Here is a 17,341-nt window from a genome sequence, read left to right on the forward strand (position 1 = left end):
CCCTTATATGTCTTTCTCATTCAAGTGCCTACGTCCTCATATGGTAGAGCATTGGCTTTCCGAGCCCAAGTAGGTGGCGTCCGACCCAACTCAAGCAGGTCACACGTGAATGTCCGCATGTTCCCCAGCCCCTTGTGGATAGATGTACTGGCGTGTAAAGGACTCCCTTCAGACAAAATTTCCTCACCTCCAAGTCTCCAAAAAACTTAAAGAGGTTAGTGGGTAAAAAAATGGCGTATGGCTTTTAGTGCCGGGAGATCCCAGGACGGGTTCGGTTTGCCAGGTGCAGGTCTTTTGGTTTGACACGCGTAGGTGACCTGCGCGTCGTGATGAAGATGAAATGATGATGAAAACAGCACATACACCCAGCCCCCGTGCCAGGGAAATTATCCTATGATGGCTAAAATTCCCGACCCTTCCGGGAATCGAACCCGGGACCCCCGTGACCAAAGGCTAACCATTTAGTCATGGAGCCGGACGGTTAGTGGGTTGTAGAGGCCAATAACGTTATTAATCTTTGGTTGGTGGTTTAACGTCGCAGAGACGACGGATGGTTTCGGCGACACAAAGCTGGGAATGTACTAGGATTGGGAAGGCAGTATCAGTGGAACTAATTAAGATACACCAATTAAGGTCTGCTGTGGACATGAGAAATCAAAGAAAACCATCTTCTAATGGTCGGACTGGACCTATCATTTCTTTAAAGCAAGCTCACTGCTATGGAACCCGAGCAGCGCCGTCAACTTATTTGGTTGATTATTATTATTATTATTATTATTATTATTATTATTATTATTATTATTATTATTATTATTATTATTGTCCAGTTGAATGATTGACTCATCATGGTATTGTCCTTCAGGCGTCGGCGCACTGGTTCGATTCCCGGTTGGATCGCGAAATTACAATATAAGCCTAATCCTATATTGTTAATTCCTTTGTATCGGGGTCTGGGTGCTTGTACTGTCCCATATTCCTGTAATTCACACATCACAAATAACACTACCCTCCACCCCAATAAACCACAGTTCTCCACGGATTTTAGTCGCTGCTACCCTAATCTGGCTGTAATAGCAACAGGAACTTATTATTATTATTATTATTATTATTATTATTATTATTATTATTATTATTATTATTATTATTATCATTATTATTATCTATTCAGGTGCTTGTAATTGTTATGTCATTTTAAAATCTGTCCCACTTATTTCGGTTTCATGTTTCTTTTCTAATCTGTTACTGTGGTTTCACAGGGTGAGGAGAAGGAAGTGGCAGGGCCATAGGACGAGTAAATTAACAGATTAAGGAATAACTCTAATGTATTTTCTATCTTACACATTTTTTCGCTTTCTTTTTTTGGTTCTATTCCTTCAAGAAGAAACAATTCCTTAATAATGGTGGTTTATCACACTTAATAATTTTACAACAGTCGGAGAGCTCTCAGATTTTCGTCAACAATAAGGTAGAATTGGGCTCCGAATTTCCCAGGCCTACGGGCCCTCACATATCATAATAACTCTAAAGAACACACGTTACCCTATTATTTCTCAGGAAAGCCAACAAAATATGCATAACAACGGGGAAAACCCGCAACGGATCAGGAGCAAGGCCCATACTACAGAGATACGCCAAGAACAAGTTAAATTCCAAAGATCAGAAAAATTTGGAAAATAGGCCAACACACAAGGAACGGGAGAGAGCGAGAGGGGATTCTGAAGAACACAAAGCGAACACATACTATTGCATAGGATAAAATGTGTTTGGTCACAAGACCCGGTGATTCAGAGGATAAGCCCATACTCCCTTTTGATTAGAAGGAAGGAAAAATAAATTGAAAAGTCAACCAATTAAATGTAGAAAAACCTAGCCATAAGAAAGAAAGAAAACGGAAACGAAGGTCCACTCTCCTACATCCTTTTAAAGGTACTGCACTCATTAGGGTGGTTTACTTTCAATGAGAGCTGAAGACGGCTGTAACAGCAGCAGCGCATTTCACAGCATTGCTTTGAACAGGAGTAAAAATAAGTGTATTACATGTTAATAAATGTAAATTACACAAAATGAAATCCAAATTCTTGGCATCTAGACTTGCCAAGTACAAATTTCAAATTATTAATTATTCCAATTTTTAAAAGTGAATTATTAAGAACGCACAGTCGCTAAAATTGATTGAGCGCATGTTATTCTATACATTTTCTTAGGTATACATTTCTCTGAAACAATGGAACCTGAAGACTTAGTGTTTGTAGTGTGTATGTCTACATGAAAGGTGAAGAATATTTTGACAATAATTTAAATGTTCATACATGTACATGGAGAAAAACCGGGTGTGATATTCTCTGGTAATGCTGTGCGGTAAACATCATGGACCCCTATGATATATGCTAAATACTTCCAAACCCCTAGTAGCGGCGAGGAACTGTTCCTATTTTCAATTATTTGCCTTTAATCGCGACGAAGTTGGACTTAAGTTCCTCTCTTACAGTTAACCTCTTTAAGAAATATGCATACTTTAAAAAATAGGAAATAAGTGTTAACTTCCTGGCACAAGTACGATATAAATGAAGAAGCACGATATCATACAGATTTCTTAGGTGGTCAATGCACGAGTGTTTTTGTTAATTTTTACCATCAACCCATAGTTTCTATGCTCTAAAATGAGGTCAAATTATAACTCTCGCTACAAATTGACCTAAATATCGCTGGTCACTTTCTAAAAGTTCTCTAGAAATACCTCAGTTTATTGCAGAAGTGTGTATTCGATAAACATACTTTAAAGAGTAAGACAAGAAATATTTTTTACGAAAGATATAGCACGGAATTAGGTACAGAAAATGTGACGCAGATTCTCCCATTCAATGGTCCACTCGGGTTTCTGTATGAAAGGGTACAACATACGGATGTAAAAATTATGGACTTTTTTCCTATTTGGTTTACGTCGCACAAACACTGATAGGTCTTATGGCGACGATGGGACAGGAAAGGCCTAGGAGAGGGGAGGAAGATGCCATGGCCTTAATTAAAGTACAGTCCCAGAATTTGCCTGGCGTGAAAATGGGAAACCACGGAAAACCCATCATCAGAGCTGCCGACAGTGGGGTTCGAACCCACTATCTCCCGGATGCAAGCTCACAGCTAACCGACCCTAACCGCACGGCCAACTCGCCCGGTATTATGGAAATTATCTTATTCACACTCGTAGTGTCCTCTTCACGATTCACATATTTTGATTTAATGTACCGGTATCTCAATGGTGCTTTCTGTACAAAGACCTGTTACGAGTGATGTTTGGATAGGAGTTCTTGATGCGATAAATGGCCCATTAAAATGATAAGGGAAGTAACGCTGTATCTATACTGGTGAAAAGAGGAAAGCTACATAAATTCTGAGGACAGGTAAAGGAGACTTCTTTCAGCTAAATATCTAAATACCAAGACGCTACATGGATGTTTCCCAGTTGTTCATTTTTCAGAAAGGGAAGTTTTTGGTAGTCTTAGCGCGAAAAAATGATATTAATCTAATAGTTCGTTGTATCCCCCTAGTTCTTCAATAGTTGCGTCAATGATTACATTATCGTAGAGAAAAAGTACTTAACTGAAGATTTTATAAACCTAATGTTCATATATAGCGGTAACATGTTTCGGAGATTAGTTATATCAGGGGTTGGAGTGAAGTATATAATTTCCTACCGTAATTAACCATGTGTTCATTACATTCTTGTTTCTAGAAATAATGCTATTGGCTTTACGTCCCCATAATTACATTTATGGTTGTTCGGAGACGCCGTGGTGCCGGAATTTAGCCTAGCAGGCGTCCTTTTACGTGCCAGTAAATCTACTGACACTAGGCTGACGCATTTGAGCACTATCAAACACCACCGGACTGAACCAGGTTCGAACCTGCCACGTTGCGGTCAGAAGGCCAGCGCCTCTACCGTCTGAGCCACTCATCCCGGCATTTATTTGTTTCGCACTTATGATGACATCTTGATTATTTACCAAATATTCGAACGGAATTTTGGTACATTCTAGAGCGAGTGAAGAGATATTTATAGCCTATAATTATGTCTGATCGGTGACTGATTTATTTAGAGACTTATAGACTTAATTTATCATGCTTGTATACTTATTTTTACTCGTGCGTGAGTCTTTGACTAGTCTTCTTACTAATGAGCTGTCAGTTATTCTTACAAGGATCTTCTCATAAACACTCTATATTTACAAGTGCCTGACAGAAACTTGACTAGGAAATTAGCTCACAGTGGTTCCTTACATTATTATGCTAAAATCATTCAACTACCGATGTCTCCAAAGGCTTAAAAATGAGTCCGTAAAGTGGCACTTTCTGTTCAAATGCACCAGATACATCCGATAATAATCAAACATACATGCATGTTATGATTGAGAATAGCAATAACAACTAGCACTTGTACCCCTTCCTCGCATGGGAATTCGCAGTGGATGACACGTTACCTTCAGGAATTTGTGCGAAGTAACATGGCTCTATTCACATGTCTAATGTGACAAGTTAAAATGATATTTTCGTAAGAAAGCGCGTGGCAGGAACGTGAAATATGAAGCTATACAAAGTCGAGAGAGAATGATGACGATTTCCGAATTAATTGTACGGTGCAGGTCCTGGTCCGAAGTTGTGCGAAAGTCTCCATGGTTCTCAGGTTGCATATTGTATCCCTGACCACCGGCGTGACGCTCTGACATCGATGATAACTTCCTTAATAGCTGTCCTATCGAAAAGAGTAAAATGGCTCCTTAGGTTCTCCCGTTGCCAATCTTGAAGTGACATGCTCGACATGTCACACGGGACTTGGACTAAAATCCATTTTACGTAATCATCTGCGTTATTATCCGTCGTACGATAAATGCGTAGGCCCTACATGGCATAAAGGAACGGAAATGGCGTATTCTTAAACATTTGCTGTATGCAATCTTTCGATAGGCCCAATATTAACGAAAATATTTGAGAATAATCTTTCTATAAATACCAACTCCATGTGATTACCATGACATTGTATGCACCTGATAATACAATCCTCAGTGAGTAGAACCCAAACTCGTTGTTTAGTTGAAATAGAATAAGTACAACAGGTTTCCCATTTTAGGAATATACAAACAAATAGATAGACAGAGAAACAGACGCCAAAGGGAAAAGTTCTACCTCGCTGTTCAAATACATTAGGTTGGGGTGATTTTATAGCCGAGAGAAATATGGTGCATCATCTAAATTTTCTCCTGTTATGAATTCTTCAAATAACTGTATGTCTGCGTGGGTGACCCGTCACTGGCTACAGAGCATGAAGCCCGTAGAAAATAGTAATTTTCTCCGTCATTAGAAGAGTAAGCGGAATTATGTGTATAACAAAATTATTCATTGAAGGGGCCTATCACATATAGTCTACATATTTTACATATAATCAATAGCTTAAGAGAAAATTGAGAAAAACTCTTCTGGTCTTCCTATAAACCCAGTCTATTCAGTGATTTTTAAGTGATTTGTATATTAAATCCTGGCTCTGAATGAGTAGGCTCTAAATATGAAGTTTGGTCGAGATATAATCAAAGAAGGAAATTGAAAAATCTCTTCTGGTCTTCATATAAACACCTATCTGTTCAATGATTTTTAAACGATATGCATATCGGAACACGCTCCTGAATGAGTAGACTCTGAATATGAAGTTAAGTCGACACGTAATCAATACTGTAAGAGAAAACTGAAAAAACTCTTCTAGTTTTCCTATAAACACCCAGTCCATTCAGTGATTTTTAAATGATATGCATGTCGAAACTTGCTCCTGGATGAGTAGATTTCAAATATGTATATGAAGTTTGGTTGAGATCTATTCAGCCGTTTACCCGTGATGTTAGGAACAAACAGACCAAAAAACAAAAACAAACAAACAAACAAACAAACAAACAAACAAACAAACAAACAAACAAACAAACAAACAGACACGAAAGCTAAAAACTACTGATATGATCCCGGGTTGACCTAAAACGGAAAAATATATCAAAATTTGGCTAAATAAGTAGCGTTACAGACACCGGACCCCTAGAATTGAATTTATAAGGTGAAAATAAATATCCTCAGCCTGTTTGCAGTCATTCCAACGGATCAGGAATGGAATGAATGAACCTTCATCTAGCGGCGAGGATAGGAATTTTGCCGCCTGCCGAAGCCTGCCGCACTCCTCTGGGGCAATGATTAATGAATGACAGATGAAATGAAATGTTATAGGAAAGTGTTGCTGGAATGAAAGATGACAGGGAAAACCGGAGTACCCGGAGAAAAACCTGTTCCACCTCCGCTTTGTCCAGCACAAATCTCACATGGCGTGACCAGGATTTGAACCATGGAACCCAGCGGTGAGAGGCCGACGCGCTGCCGCCTGAGCCATGTAGGCTCTAGCTTTTATAAGATAATAATAATAATAATAATAATAATAATAATAATAATAATAATAATAATAATAATAATAATAATAATAACGTTGCATTAAGTCATGGCAACTATTTTTTTCTGGCGAACAGGAGACAACACGGACAATCTTAGATACGCATTTGGAAACGTACGGTATGTACTTGCGTATGATACCACTAGATGGTGTATGTGAACAACAGAGTGGGTCTAAGCATGCCCCCAATTTCAGTGTGTGAGTGAGAGCGTCCCAAAATGGAAGTCAACAAGCAGGAGCAACGATCGTATATTAAAATGGCAGTTCTCCTCGTCAGAAATGCACGCCAATGCCATGCAGAGCTGCGGGAAGCATTAGGTGTGCATGCCATGTCCTATAGAACAGTGGTGAGGTGGGTGGAGACGTTCAACATCGTAACAGCATTTCGGAGATAGGTGTCACACGTTAGCGATACACATGCTGCGAATGGTATTCAGCGCCTGCCCCACCGCTGGCAACGCAAAATGGAAACCTTGGGTGATTATTTCAAAGGTCTGTAACCAGTTGAGACCTGTCCTTTGTACGTAGTCTTGTGTATTTGCTGTCTATAACATAATAAAACAGCGTTTACCAAGAGCCTGTGTTCTGTCACTTGCCTACGAGAATCTCCTGAAGTCAGAATTTATCTTCCGATACTATGCATTAGTGCATGCCCTATATTTCCAAATGCATATCTTAGATTTTCCGTGTTGTCTCCTGTTCGCGAGGAAAAAAAAGTTGCCATGACTTATGACTCGACCCTCGTACGTTCAGGTTTTTTACGTCCCTATTATTGGGGCAGGGGTATGAAGTTAGATACCGTGGTCTTAATTACAGTGCAGTAACGACATTTACTTTGAGTGAAAATATTTTCTCATTTTTAGGGCAGCCGATGGTGGAGTTGGAGCCGACCATCTATAGCACGCAAACTTATAGCAACAGCACACGTACAGCGTAAAAAGCTCGAAGGTGTAGGAATTACATTCTTCAGTTTTTAATTATTAGGGAGAAGTAGGAACTCTGACCCCAAAGTATCTCAACCGCACTAATAATAATTTAAGTAGCTTTAATATTTAGTAGTAACAAGGAAAGTTATTTAGGTTGGACTGGACATATTTCTATAAAATTCGGGTGATCTATACTGGATACGAAATTTAAACTTAAATGTAATTATAATTTTTCCGTAATATCAATGATAGTGTTGTAATACATTGTTGAAAAGTAGGCCTAGCTGGGTCACTCGGAGCAGTCATAACATACATCGGTGATGCTCTTCAAAGCTAAGACTGCTCGGCGTGGCCCAACTATTCCGCAACGTCTGAAGTAAATGAAGTGTTCCATGAGTGAAACGGTTGCCGCCAATCAGCAGAAGAGCTCCAGGGTTGACATGTGGTGAAAACAGCTGGACTCTTATGTAATTACATATTTTATTCCTTTACTTGTAAACCATTGAAGAATGATGACGAATTGTGAGTCTAATATGATTACACTAGAGTTTCATTTAACATATTTTTATACATTCTTAATAATATTACATATTTTACATATTATGTGAAGAATGTGTCCGCCTCTGTGGTGTAGTGGTTAGTATGATTAGCTGCCACCCCCGGAGGCCCAGGTTCAATTCCCGGCTCTGCCACGAAATTTGAAAAGTGGTACGAGGGCTGGAACGGGGTCCACTCAGCCTCAGGAGGTCAACTGAGTAGAGGTGGGTTCGATTCCCACTTCGGCCATCCTGGAAGTGGATTTCCGTGGTTTCCCACTTCTCCTCCAGGCAAACGCCGGGATGGTACCTAACTTAAGGCCACGGACGCTTCCTTCCCTCATCCTTCTCTATCCCTTCCGATCTTTCTATCCCCCACCAAGGCCCCTGTTCAGCATGGCAGGTGAGGCCGCCTGGGCGTGGGAGGGGTCACCTCCTCCCCAGTTGTATCCCCTGACCCAGAGTCTGAAGCTCCAGGACACTGCCCTTGAGGTGGTAGAGGTGGGATCCCTCGCTGAGTCCGACGGAAAAACCGATTCTGGAAGGTAAAAGATTAAGAAGATGTGAAGAATGTAACATTTTTACATATAAACAATATTAACATAATTTAGTAACGCTTACTTCTTTCATTTACACGGCATGAAGGCAACGGGAAATTACCTACAACGAGTAATTGTGTAAAATACTCCGCGATTTACAGCGCAGCCCGCCTTGTGGCCATGGTCGTTAAGGCGACAATATGATTCGACACCATGGTTAGCTGGATAGATCCCATTGGTCAAGAAAAGTTTCACCATCACAATATTGCCCGGCAGGGTAGGTATACAGTTAATAATCACTAAATTGCGCGTCAGAAGCCTGAATTTAAATCCAAACCTCTTCGCAGCGCTCGTATGGAGTAAGGGCATATGACGCTGTTGATGGTGATTTGTCCACCGGATGGAGACGTTAACCCTCGAGCAGACCCCTTGGTGCTATTCGACAGGAGTAGGCTGTGTGTCCGAAAACGAGTGTCGACCTCTCCCTTCCTACTATCATATATCACTTCTTTTATTTCTTCTTTCTTAATCTGTTTACCCTCCAGGGTTGGTTTTTCCCTCGCACTCAGCGAGGGATCCCACCTCTACCGCCTCAAGCGCAATGTCCTGGAGCGTGAGACTTTGTGTCGGGGGTTTACAACTGGGGAGGAGGAGCAGTACCTCGCCCAGGCGGCCTCACCTGCCATGCTGAACAGGGGCCTTGGCGGGGGATGGGAAGATTGGAAGGGATAGACAAGGAAGAGGGAAGGAAGTGGCCGTGGCCTTAAGTTAGGTACCATCCCTGTATTTGCCTGGAGGAGAAGTGCCTCACTTCATATTCGACCCTGGAGAGAAACAGGACTCTCTGCGACATACAGTACACGGTATTCTGTTTAAATTTTTGAAGTGTTTTGATTTCCTTTACTTTCATTATTTAATAAATTAATACCAGGTGTATGCATAAGTTTTTGCCAGTTTTTATGGTAAAGAAAACACGTAATGTCCAAGCAAATTCATTTTTGTTTATGGAAAATATTGACCATCAGCTTCTACACACTTCGCTCATCTTTCCGGTAAGTTATGAATGCCATGCAAGAAAAACTGCTTGTATTTTGCGGCAAACTATTCGTCGAGCCATTTTACAACTTCCTCGAAATTGATGAAGTGTATCTCTGAGAGCGCGTGCCGCATTGATGCGAATAACTGATAGTAAGATGACGCCAGGTCGGGGCAGTACGGAGGGTGCGGAAGGATGTCCCATCCAAGCGATTTCAAGGTGTCTTTCACTGATTTTGGGGCGTGAGACGGCGCATTGCCGTGTAAATAAAAACTTTGACATGTTTCTGGTCATCATTTGATCAATGCGTGATTTCAATGAATCATTTATTGGCGATAGCGTTGTGCATTCACGGTTTCACGGGGCTTCAATAGTACATAACACACAATACCGCTACCAGGGTGCACTGTCTTTCACACCGAAATCACCACGTTTAAATTGTCAAAACCATGTCTCACGTGTTCTAATCTATGATGCGAGTTCACTATATGTTTCTACCAGCAAACGATGACTTTCCACAGTCTTTTCCTTTTGATTAAATAAGAAAAGCAATACGTGCCGCAGATGTTCTTTTTCAGGAACAAACGTCGACATGATGACTGACCGATACAACACAGACGCTAGTGTTTGGTGGACTCAACTTGTGCGTGTTGGTAGATTAATGTCAGACGAACAAACTGACGTATATATGTGTCAAATTCATACTCTGCGTACAGTTCGCTGGCGCCATCTCTTAGTGAAATCGGAAAAGACTTATGCATACACGTGATATACTTACTGTCAACATTAGAAAACAGTATACTATGTAAATTGTCCAAAGAAACAAATATGGAGTATTTATAGCAGTTTTATTTTTTCAGATCTTAACCGTAAGCCATAATAAAAGGAATTCTCGAACATTTTTGTAAATGCTAACTTACTACAAATGTCATGAATATTACATATTTAGTTGCATATTTCAATGATATTTACTACATTTTATGTACATATTATGCACTTAGATATTACATAAAACTCCGGGCCCTAGTCATAACACTGGATGGGAGCATCTGTAAACCTAGCTGCTGGGCACAATGAGACCCGGCTTATATTGAGGACACTTAACAAACTTCACAGAGGCGTAGCTAGATCTAAGGCTACTCCGAAGAAATGGCGGTCTACAACAGCGAACATGGTTATGAGGGTATTGAGGGGTTGTAGTAAGGATGTAAAGGGGAGGGCATACCGACTGAGTCAACCGCGCCTGACGTTTCTGATTTTAGGCATCCCAACGAACGTCAGTGGGGTGATGGTCGATTTTCTTTGGCAGTATACCAAGCTACAGTCGCCTTTAAAACACTTACTGCGTCATCAATGCACGACTTTTGCATCAACATGTCTGTCTGTTAGGTCATCAGTCCAGAGGCTGGTTGGATCCTCAAATAGCATCACCAAAGGCTATGCAGTTATAGGGAAAACACAAAAACCAATGGCAGTACCAAAATGAGTCATATTAGGCAAGATGAGGAGTGAGGTAGTTTGCCATTGCTTTCCTCAATGGGCCAGACAGTGCTATTGTAGCACAACTAAACCTATGAACAACACCTTTCATGACACTCTGACACACTGGTTGTGCTCTGAATGTCATTAATCAGCACCACCCATACCCCAGCAGCTTCCATATTGTCACAGCCATGGATGAGCCTGGGACTTCAGTGGAAGCTACACTTTGCTCTGGCCTGTGCCGATGTACTGTATCCATCAAGAAATGACAGCAGGCAGACAACATGTATGCGACAGGTATTTACACAATACATCAAACTGACATGCGGTTATGTAAAATGTACGTGTCAATTATAATCTTTCGATTGGTTATGAAATTATAGCTAAAAGCGATGGCATACTGATAGAAAACGTGCGTGAGTTTGTGAAGCGGGAAGTAGTTTTACACCAATCAAATTTTCTGATAAACTGGATGCAACAGTCACCGTGGTGTAGTGGACTAAAGACAAACGTCTTGACGCATGTTGTGTTGGTAGGTGGGTTTGAATCCCACGAGCGATACATATTTTTATTCATATTTTAAACTTTGAGTATCAAACAAGAGGCCATTCGTGCCACATTCGACCAATAGCATGCATGTTGAAGGTGTAATGTCCTGACATTTGGTGTAGCCTAGCAGTCCTGGTCATTTCTTCGCTATGTATTCAGCAGATGAGTATGTTGACATGCTCCTCATGTACGGCGAAGCAAGACAGAATGCACAGGAAGCGCAGCGCCTGTACCAGAAAGATGTCCACACAGACAACCAAACGCAAATACCTTTAGGAGGGTGGAGCGACGTTTGCGTATAACTTCGTCACTTTCCTGAACAGGTCATGTTAGAGAGGCACCAGTTACGTCCGGTGAAACTGTTGAGATGGTTTTGGACACTATCCGGGAGAATCCTCACACGAGTAGCATAACAGGTCAACATCAGCCAGCCGTCTGTTGCAAGGACATTGCATTCCAGTTTGTTTCCGTGCGTATCACCTGCAACTACATCAGAAAATCCACGGACGAGATTTCGTAATTCATGTTGATTTTTATGCGTGGATAATTACGCTGGGGTTTTAATTGGAACGTGATGCAGGTAGGACGATCAATTGAAGCGTGCGGCCGAATAACAGGACAAGCGCAAACTGGAGCAAAGCAGATTTTTTTAGTGAAGACTGAGGCCTTCTCTATTGTAGTTCATAGTCTTTCTGGTTGCGTGAATTAGAGTGGAACTACGGGACACGTGCAAAATTCGACCTAGGTTGATGCACAATGAGCTGAAGTGTTTTCAGCCATTTACTCTTCCCATCTCCTCCAGATTTGCTCAGTGGCGCTTGTTCCGTTGCTCGGCCGCACGCTTCAATTGACCATCCTACCCGTCCTACCTGCATCACGTTCCAATTAAAACCGCAGCGTCATTTTTTTACATATTTCTATTTATCATATACATCAGAGTTACTACAGTTTATAACTTTGCTTGTGATACCATTGACTCGACTAATAGTAATAAACTCGGCGCATTATGCACTGAACAGATTTTTCTATTTAAAAATTGCATTAGGTACTTTATACCCAAAATAAGAGTTTGACAACATGAAAGAAATGCCACGGTATACAAACATATTTTATTAACACCTACGGTATATGAATATATCAACATGCTTCGGTTTTAGTACTTTCGTATCATTTATAACAGAAGCTAAAATATTATGCGTTATGAAATGTGGTCGTTCATAAATATAAACGTGCATGGTGATAATATAATATTTTCATCATCATCATCATCTGTTTACCCTCCAGGTTCGGTTTTTCCCTCGGACTCAGCGAGGGATCCCACCTCTACCGCCTCAAGGGCAGTGTCCTGGAGCTTCAGACTCTGGGTCGGGGGATACAACTGGGGAGAATGACCAGTACCTCGCCCAGGCGGCCTCACCTGCTGTGCTGAACAGGGGCCTTGTGAAGGGATGGGAAGATTGGAAGGGATAGGCAAGGAAGAGGGAAGGAATCGGCCGTGGCCTTAAGTTAGGTACCATCCCGGCATTCGCCTGGAGGAGAAGTGGGAAACCACGGAAAACCACTTCCAGGATGGCTGAGGTGGGAATTGAACCCACCTCTACTCAGTTGACCTCCCGAGGCTGAGTGGACCCCGTTCCAGCCCTCGTACCACTTTTCAAATTTCGTGGCAGAGCCGGGAATCGAACCCGGGCCTCCGGGGGTGGCAGCTAATCACGCTAACCACTACACCACAGAGGCGGACATATAATATTTTATTAGTGCAAACGAGGAAACTGACGGATTTATTTTCAGATCCACTCATTCTGTCATGCAGTAGAAATCCTGTGTAAGAACGCAGACGTAGAGCGATGTGGTTCTAATGCCTTAATTAATCATCCTATCTACACCACATTCCATCCAAAACTGCAGCTAAATTTTACTAATATTTGAAGTGCGTAAATATTTTTACGGCAGATTGAATGTTACCATTAAGTGTATACTAAGTGTCTTTTACCATGACCGAGCAAGTGGCTGCGCTGCTTGGGGCATGTAGCTGTCAGCTCGCATTCGGGAGATAGTGGGTTCGAAACCACTTTCGTCAGCACTGAGAAAGTTTTTTCCGTGTTTTCGCATTTTCACACCAGGCAAATATGTCGTTGACTCGACTAAACTAGGAGCAGTTAGCTGATGATGACGTATATATTGTAGATATATATATATATTCCTTAAAATTTCATAAGGCACTTTACACACAAAGTAAGATTTTAACAACATGAAAGGAATGTCACGGTTTACCAACTTATATTTATAACACCTGCGGTATATGAATATATCAACTTTTTCAGGTTTTAGTACTTTCTATCATTTGTTACTTTGCGTCTAGAAAGGTAAGTTCTAATTCCCACATGTTAACTCGCACTAATTCAGTAAAATTTCATCAATATCAGTTACCCACATTATTTACACTTAAATGGAAACTTTACAGAAGTGACAACTACATTTGCTGTACCTTCATTAAGGCCATGGTCGCTTCTTTCCCGTTCCTAGCACGTTGCTATCCCATCATCGCCATAAGCTCTATCTCTGTCGGTGCGACGTAAAAAAGATGTTGTCTCTTACCAGATTTCATTGAAATTAGTCTGGCCCAACTCAAAACGTTCGCTTGTAAATAAAACCAATTACTTGGCAGTTACTTATTCATAACTACGTATGGAAAGCAAAGAGTATGTGTTAACCGTAACTAGAGCAAAATGAATAAAAGTAACATCCCCTTACCTTGTCAAATTGGTTGTAAAGGTGATATTATCAGCTTTCCAGACAGAAGAGAATTCAGTCAGCTCCTGATAAACAAAGAAACAAAACACATGAAGTAAAGTTACTTTAATCAATGTTATGTATGCATTTTTGTGTCAAAATATACAAACTAGGATACCTATCCATGCTGTCATTCATTTGGAAAAATGTAATGAATTTCTCTTTGTGTCTGTCAAACACCATGCCACACCTCGATCGCTATATAACATTTAAAAGGCAAGATTTGAAGCCTGAATTTCACTTTGATCTTATATAGGTACTGTGAAATGTAATACTGTAATATCGTTTTAATTTTTTTAACGTCGGTATATGACATTAGCTGCCATAACACACTAAAATATGTTCCAGTTTGTTGTGTTAATTTGAGTCTAGAAAGGTAAGTTATACTTTCCATCCGACTCGTTGGCTGAATGGTCAGTGTACTGGCCTTCGGTTTAAAGGGCCCTGGGTTCGAATCCCGGCCGGATCGGGGATTTTGACATTCATTGGTTAATTCCAATTGATCGGGGGCTGGGTGTTTGTGCCGTCCCCAACATCCCTGCAACTCACACACCACACATAACACTATCCTCCACCACAATACACGCAGTTACCTACACATGGCAGATGCCGCCCACCCTCATCTGAGGGTCTTCCTTACAAGGCTGCACTCGGCTAGAAATAGCCACACGAAATTATATATGGTTCTACTTCCCACATATTAAACCGCACTAAATCAGTAAAATTTAATCTACAGTATAACAGTTAACTACATCGTATAGACTTAAATGGAAACTTTACTGAAGGGACAACTATATTTTCTAGATTATTTAAAGCTTTAAGTTTCTGAAGTGTTGGTGTCTTTTATGTTAACGTGAGCGATTACGTTAAAAGTGAAGTATGTATGGAATAATAAAGCTGTCCTTATTTAGGAAAAGGATTTATTATTATTATTATTATTATTATTATTATTATTATTATTATTATTATTATTATTATTATTATTATTATTATTATTACCAGTGAGGTTTCAGCACACAGAGATACTATCAGGGTCAGATTTTCAGAATGCGACAGATAACTGAAGAATGATACGAGAGGAATAGACAGTTTCGTAGGCCTAGGGAAGGCATATCACAGGGTACCGACAGAAAAGTTGTTTGGGACTAAGGGCTGAATATTAAAAACAGTCAGAGGCATTTATGTTGAAACTAGCTGTTACCCACGGCTTCGCTCGAGCGAATTTTGTAGTTTGATAAAAGCATTCGTTCTTCGGTACTGCACTGAGACATATTCTGAAATTCCCTAAGTACGAAAAATCACCGAAAATCTGAGTTTCATTTACCCCAGTATATCTTTTTAAACCACATTCGTGGTATTGAGTTTTGGCGCTAAGATGACCAGGCTATTGGCGTAGCTAACACTGGAACGTGCGACATAGAACTGTAGATATGAGAAAAAGTCTTCTCTCCAGTCGAAGAAAACCGTGTTTCTTTACTTTTAAAGGATATTCCAAATACTTTTATCCACGTCTGTGACATCTTCAGTTTCTGAGATATAAGTATCCCCATAAGAAGAATTCAGCTCCCTATTCAGTCCCTTCCCTCTTGACACTAGCTTGACACTAGTGGATTTTTCGAAGAAGAAGAAGAAGAAGAAGAAGGAGGGGAGGAGGAAGAAGAAGAAGAAGAAGAAGAAGAATTCCTTTATTTTTAAAGGAGATTCCAAATACCAATTTCCACGTCTGTAACATCTTCAGATACTTTCACATCTTTTCACCCACGTTAAGTGGCTTTTCCGAAAACGAAAAATGCAGGTTTCTTTGTATTTAAGAAAGATTCCAAATACAAATTTTCACTTATGTAACATGTTAACTTTTTAGAAGCATTGTACTCATTTTAAAAATTCGCCCACTTTTTCAATTCTTTTCCCACCATTAAGTGGATTCCCCGAAAACAAAAATATACATACATACATACATACATACATACATACATACATTATCATTATAGACTGTTATGCCTTTCAGCGTTCAGTCTGCAAGCCTCTGAGAATTTACTAAACGTCGCCACAATCCTCGATTTGCAACTAGTGTTGTGGCCTCATTTAGTTCTATACCTCTTATCTTTAAATCGTTAGAAACCGAGTCTAATCATCGTCGTCTTGGTCTCCCTCTATTTCTCTTACCCTCCATAACAGAGTCCATTATTCTCCTAGGTAACCTATCCTCCTCCATTCGCCTCACATGACCCCACCACCGAAGCCGGTTTATGCGTACAGCTTCATCCATCGAGTTCATTCCTAAATTAGCCTTTATCTCCTCATTCCGAGTACCCTCCTGCCATTGTTCCCACCTGTTTGTACCACCAATCATTCTTGCTACTTTCATGTCTGTTACTTCTAACTTATGAATAAGATATCCTGAGTCCACCCAGCTTTCGCTCCCGTAAAGCAAAGTTGGTCTGAAAACAGACCGATGTAAAGATAGTTTCGTCTGGGAGCTGACTTCCTTCTTACAGAATACTGCTGATCGCAACTGCGAGCTTACTGCATTAGCTTTACTACACCTTGATTCAATCTCACTTACTATATTACCATCCTGGGAGAACACACAACCTAAATACTTGAAATTATCGACCTGTTCTAGCTTTGTATCACCAATCTGACATTCAATTCTGTTGAATTTCTTACCTACTGACATCAATTTAGTCTTCGAGAGGCTAATTTTCATACCATACTCACTGCACCTATTTTCAAGTTCCAAGATATTAGACTGTAGGCTTTCGGCACAGTCTGCCATTAAGACCAAGTCGTCAGCATAGGCCAAACTGCTTACTACATTTCCACCTAACTGAATCCCTTCCTGCCATTTTATACCTTTCAGCAGATGATCCATGTAAACTACGAACAGCAAAGGTGAAAGATTACAGCCTTGTCTAACTCCTGTAAGTACCCTGAACCAAGTACTCATTCTACCATCAATTCTCACTGAAGCCCAATTGTCAACATAAATGCCTTTGATTGATTTT

This window comes from Anabrus simplex, chromosome 2, assembly GCF_040414725.1.
Source record: "Anabrus simplex isolate iqAnaSimp1 chromosome 2, ASM4041472v1, whole genome shotgun sequence".
NCBI lineage: Eukaryota > Metazoa > Arthropoda > Insecta > Orthoptera > Tettigoniidae > Anabrus > Anabrus simplex.